The sequence below is a fragment of the Scatophagus argus genome, chromosome 8, assembly GCF_020382885.2.
Source record: "Scatophagus argus isolate fScaArg1 chromosome 8, fScaArg1.pri, whole genome shotgun sequence".
Lineage (NCBI taxonomy): Eukaryota > Metazoa > Chordata > Actinopteri > Scatophagidae > Scatophagus > Scatophagus argus.
The window spans coordinates 22,403,574-22,409,573 of NC_058500.1; the positions used below are offsets into that span (position 1 = coordinate 22,403,574).

General features: G+C 46.3%; 1 protein-coding gene across 2 annotated transcripts in view; it reads right to left on the reverse strand.

Moving 5' to 3' along the window:
* Positions 1–5,540, reverse strand: part of LOC124063371 (kelch domain-containing protein 8B-like) — a 156,152-nt gene extending 150,612 nt beyond the window's left edge. Inside the window, exons 1-2 of one of the 2 annotated variants that reach the window (XM_046396971.1) lie at positions 5,340–5,540; positions 5,116–5,233 (exon numbers count right to left, since the gene is read on the reverse strand). The gene's annotated coding sequence lies outside the window, so the exon portion shown is untranslated. Of the gene's footprint in view, positions 1–5,115; positions 5,305–5,339 lie in introns of those variants that run through there. The other variant, XM_046396972.1, reaches the window with a different exon arrangement.
* Positions 5,541–6,000: the final 460 nt, after the last annotated feature.

Here is a 6,000-nt window from a genome sequence, read left to right on the forward strand (position 1 = left end):
TCAGGCATGTGATGGCTCTGTGTGTGTGTGTGTGTGTGTGTGTGTGTGTGTAACTTTAAGAGCGAGGTGGCAGAGCTTTGAAGTGGAATACAGTCATTTAGCCAGAGCCTGATTTCATAAAACAGATTTTTCCACAGCCAACATTTAGACTTGTCCCAACAGAAAAGGCACATGTGTAGCCAATAACATTAATGATCACTCCAATGTAAGTGTCCCAGCAGGCCATGACAGGGAGCCGCCATGGACAGTATAGGGCCACAAAAACCACGTGAGACCAACAGAATTCAGCCAGCATTAAGTTCATTAAGTACACCTGTGATTTCCTTACTGAGACATAAAGAGTGTGAAGCGGTCTATTCTGCCTCATCGTCAGCTGTGGAACCGTCACATTTAATCAGGCCACAGCGTAGAGCCCAAGGCTTTATTCCCCCATTTAATCAGGTAAAAGCAGCTGTCAACACCGCTTTACAGAAAACTTAATTTAACATGTTAATTAGTCAAAATGACATGTCGGCATGTTAAAATGTCATTTTCACTGGAGAAAATGAAATTGCTTCTCATCAGCCCTAATGAATAATGTTAAAAGGGCTTCCCACCTTTTTAAACAAAAACCTTTTTAAACATATAGATATGGTCACCATAGTCCAGCTCAATAATTTGCTGTATCAGGCTGGTTAGGAGCCCCAATCCTACATTTGCCCATGTGCGCTCATGCTTGATATTCTAAACACACTGCTGCTGTTGCTGCTGGAAACAAAACATTTGTTTTATTCCCAGAGGACCTGCCTTCGTTCCCGATATATCAACCAGAGATAAAACAAGTACATGCTAACATGTTTCCCTGAACTCCAATGTCCTCCACCGTCCCCATCACCATGATCCCCCCACCCCCGCCTCAGCTGTACCGGGTCAATGGGCCTAATGAGGGGAATCATGTAAACAATAAAATGCAATTATATAAAAAGGCTGCTGCTGTCACCGACATGCAAAACAAGCCCATTTACCTGAGCTACTGTGTGTGCTTAACAAAACCCTACTGCTACATTCAGCAAGCTGTTTCAATTAACATGTGCACCTTCACAGGTGACGACATGACGTTTTCCCTTTTCTTTAATACTGACTGATTTTTTTTTTCTGCCCTTCATCTTTCAGCAATTAAAGGAAAAGTTTGACAAATGATTGACTTTGTTGCTCTGAGTTACATTAGAAGATTGAAACCTCTCTGTAGGTCAGCAGGCCTGCTCTGAGCAGTAACCTACAGACGGCAACCATTTTGATCAGCTTAACCTAAAGACCAGAAGCAGTGAAAATAGCTCTGTCCAAAGGTAACACACCTGGCCTAAAGAGCCAGCCTAAGAGCTAAATTATCTGTTCCCATAGAAACAGGGAACATGGCAGCGCGCATTGCAGCGGCTTTGCTCTCCCACAAGCACTAACATTTCATTGTACGGCTGTGCAGTGACAATAAAGGCATTCCATTCAAACTTCCCCTAACTGGCTGCTAGCTAGCTTCATGTTTAGCGTGCAGACACGAGAGTGGTACTGAAACTCTGTCTGCAAGAGAGTGAATGCACATACAGTACCTCCCAAAATGTCAAACTATTCCTTTTGAGACACTGATGCAATTCACCCGAGCTGCTTAACAGTTACTTTCTCCACATTAGCCACCAGATTTATCCTTCTTTCCAATTCTCTCTTTTTTCCTCCCTCGGAAAGCTCATCCAGGCCTGAGTGTCCCCCATGTTGGCAGGCTGGATGTCCAAACTGTCCACTGTAAGCATCCCACTTAATCCTCTGATGGGAATATTGGCTCAGTTCCACACTCATCTGCCCGGGTTAATGCCTGTAACTGGCTAGTGTGTGTGCGTGCGTGTGTCTGTGTGTGTGTGTGCGCGCGCGTGTGTGTGGCCATCTCTGTCCCACACAAGCCACCTTAATAGCATCTGAAGACATTTTGTACTGTGCACTCATACAACAGCTCTGTCCTGTCGAGTCCGGGGCCTTCATTTATCAAAGCATGCACAGGAGAAGGTCTGGATGTGTGTGCAGGAACAGCCTCCCTCAGCGTCATTTCAGTACCACTTGAGTGTAATTCACAGATTACAATTTTTACAAGTGCTGCACTGTTTCAGCATATGTAACATGGCTTAAATGCACAGTAATTTCTGCTGCTAAGGGGTCTCTCAATAAAAAAACAGAACAAAATTAGGCGGGCTCATGGAAGCTGTTGGCTTGACTGATGAATGAGCACTTTTGCCAGTTAAAATCTACCTGTTGTAACTCAGGCAGAAATGTTCACAGACGAGGTACTGATGTGAAGTTTTAGTCACTGCCGTCAACCTTCTTCCTCATTCTGCGACTCTGACTAAATAAAAAGCACCGTTAGCTTAAATAAAATTACAGATTTCTCTGGTTTGACCAATGGGGTTTTTTTTTCTATATTTTTTGGGCGTTTGCGCCTTTAATGATAGGCCGATAGGTCAGAGAGAGTGAGAGAATGGGGGGTGTGAGAGAGGGGAAGACATGCAGCAAAGGACCACAGGCCAGACTTTCAAGCTATAGGAGGTGAGCGCACTAACCACCACACATCACCCCTGTTTGAACGCTGTTGGAAATAGCTGGTATAATGAAAATATGCAACAACAAAGTGTAAAACATACTGTAGGTCTGGTTCTGTCCAGGCATTTTAAAGATGAAATGTTGCATATTAGGGCGGCACGGTGGTGCAGTGGTTAGCACTGTTGCCTCATAGCAAGAGGGTTCCAGGTTTGAATCCCGGGCTGGGTGAGTGTGAGAATGTGTTGTTGTCTGTCTTTGTGTGTTGGCCCTGCGATTGACTGGTGACCAGTCCAGGGTGAACCCCGCCTCTCGCCCATAGTCAGCTGGGATAGGCTCCAGCTCCCCCGCGACCCTGACGGATAAGCGGTATAGAAAATGGATGGATGGATGGATGTTGCATATTATATACTCAAATCTATTAAATGGTTCATTGCCATTAATAGATTCTCTGGTTATGAGAGGGGGCACAAGAGCTCAGTGACACAGCACCAGTGAAACCAGGTGAAAGACCACAATAACTCATTTCACACTGGTTTACCTGCGGTTAAACCTGTGTACCACTACGGGTTTGTTGGCACACGTGGACAGAAGTTTTTCCAAATGTACAAGCACTTTGAAGCACAAGAAGAAACCAATCAATCAGAGCGTATGTGCAGATTTGAGCGTACGCATGGTTCAGACACAAACCTGTGCTGAAACATGGTTTGATAGACGAGGGTCCAGGCTGCCATCACCTGCTTTCAGGTGATGTTTTTATCCAGCGCAAATTACAACGAGCTTCCCAGGACGACAAGGTTCAACTCCCAGTTCACAAAACATCACGGGCATCTGACAGTTTTAAAGATAAGATTCCCGCTGCTTTCGTTCTATCATGATGAAATGGCTTGATAATGCTGGCATGAGAGAAAAATGCAAGGACGTTTTAAAAAGAAGCCAAGAAAAGAGGCAGAACAAATGTGAAATGCAGTCATTTGCCCTGAGACAGCTTCATCAAAAATAAATGTCTGTGTTTGTCATGTGGAAACTGACTTCAGGACTGTGGCTCCTCTTGTGGGCTCTGACCTGTGCTTCGACCTTTAGAATAGATTTAGCTCTAAAGTGGGCGGCTCAACTGTTTATGCAGCAAAAGTCGAACACAAGGTTAAAAAAAAAAATAATCAATAAACACTAACAAGAAAAATATATTTCCTCCATCAGACAGAACTGATGCTAATTAAAACTTTTAACTGATAAGGCGAATCAATTTGCAATGCTTGTATCATTTGTACATTTTCATTTATTCATTTTTATCTAAGAAGTCATAGTGCCAACTGTAACATCAACAGCTCATTTCTCACATGAATAATTTCATAGTCGGACAGTCCATTTGTCTGCGTCCCTCACTCCCTCTGCACTGATGATGGCAAAGAGGCAGAGGACGGTCTGTCAGAGCAGACTGCAGCCTTCCTGGTGAGACCTGATTGAGGGTGGCATTTTGCTGGCACAATGAGAGCTGCCACAGCACTACGCTTCTCTGCTGGATCCAGCTAGACAGACCCAGACGCTGCATGTCAGCTGTAATCCTCATTATGCAAATGGACTCACACCAAGCTCCAAGTTAGGAGCTATCGTTGTAGGTCAGAGGGAAAAGTAGCACCAGCACACAGAGAAAGAGAGTAAAGAGTGGAGAGACGAGTGGAATTTGTCAGAGGAACAAATAACCTCTTTAGCAGAGCAGACAGTGCTTTCATCTGTAGGATGCTGCTCTTACAAGAAAGTGAGGGTGGGGGGAGGGAAGCAGGGTGGGTGTGTGAGAGCAGTAATCCCCTTCTTCTCGGAGGACGGGACGGGGAGGGGGGCTCTCTCCACCTGAAGACACACAGCGCAGCAGAGAGAGAGCAGAAAGTTGAGGCTGCTCTAAGTGTACCAGTGACTGACAGCCGCAGCCAGATGTTGGCCAGCGCAGCAGAGGGCACCCGAAAAGACGCATCTCACTAAACAGCTGGACGGATTTGACCGACAACCTCTCACCTAAAGCCCAGATTCTGCACCCAAAATCTAAAAGCTGTGCTCAAAGTCTAGTGACACAGCAAAGACGCTTTTTACTATGGGAACTATAGTATACTATATCCTGCGCAGTGGCAAAGTCCCCGCAGCTGCTGTTATTTGCCGTCCAAACTTGAAACAAGCTCATCATGTCGACAACATAACAGCTGACACAATCAAAATCCACCAGCAGTCCCGCAGTGCTAAAATGCGGTGGGATTATTTAGGATATGGCGTCAAAAACAGATTTTGAGTCCACCATTTTAGCACAACAACCGCATCGTGAAACTTACAGAGTATCCACACATGCTCATACCGATTCGACGCCAGTCGGTAGCTCCGTGGCGCTCGACAACAACAACGAAAGCGTCTCGACCAACGGAGCACATGTGCGCGGAGGTGAAGCGCCACACTGCATCAAAGTGTGCCGAGCAGCACCGGCTCCAAAAAGTCCGCAGGAGCGCCTGTGCGTCATTCAGCCCCGCGAAAAGAACGCAGAGAGGAGGAAAGTTTGGTGACAACAGTCCTTACCTGTTCGTCCGCTGGCCAAACGGTGCGTCGGAGCTCGCTGGAGCAGCTCCGCGTAAAATGTTTTCACACGATGTCAGCAGCAGAGGACAGCGGTGGAAACGCCGCTCCTCGCGTGTACCTGTGCAGTAACAGAATCCAGTAACAACAACGGTTACCATCATCCTCCTTCCACTGACTCAACATCTCTTCCCGTCCCTCTCCTCCCGTCTCCTCCCCTCACTCACCAGTGCGCATTTACGCAATTCCGAAGCACCGCAAACTCGTGCGTTCACAACGCCAGCTGGCCGTCCGCCATCCTGAACCGACAGCATCCGACTCATCGCCGCTTAGACATATGAATGAACCCAGTGCTGCCTGTGCGTCGTGCTGCTTTAAAGCCACTGGTTTCAGGCTTCCCCCTTCGCCACCCGCATCAGGTAACTCCAGACTCACCTGAAAGGAAACCCGGCTGCCTCTAAAGGTGAGGGGCTTCCACAAGCTGCACTGCTGCCCTCATGTGGATTCGGGGAAATCTGGATCCCAACTTTAAACCACACAAACCATGTCACACACTCGGTTTAACCAGGACTGTAAGATACAGTGCAACGCATCTGCATTGCAGCTGAATTCAGACCTGCCGTTATAACACAGTTCTTATTGTCTTAAACGAGCAGTATACAGAAAACGGTAGAAAATCTCCAGCACACACCAACAGAAAAAAGAGAACAGATTAAAAGAAACAATTAAATATTGAAATACTCAGCAGTAAAGGATCTAGCTGATTGCTGTCTTTGTTAAAGTTTGACAAGCCCTTCCCCACTAACAAACTGAGACAACTCAAGAACATTCATGAGAGCCAACATCTGCATGTGTTAAGCTTCTGAGTGGACCGCTGTGCTCTCTGTA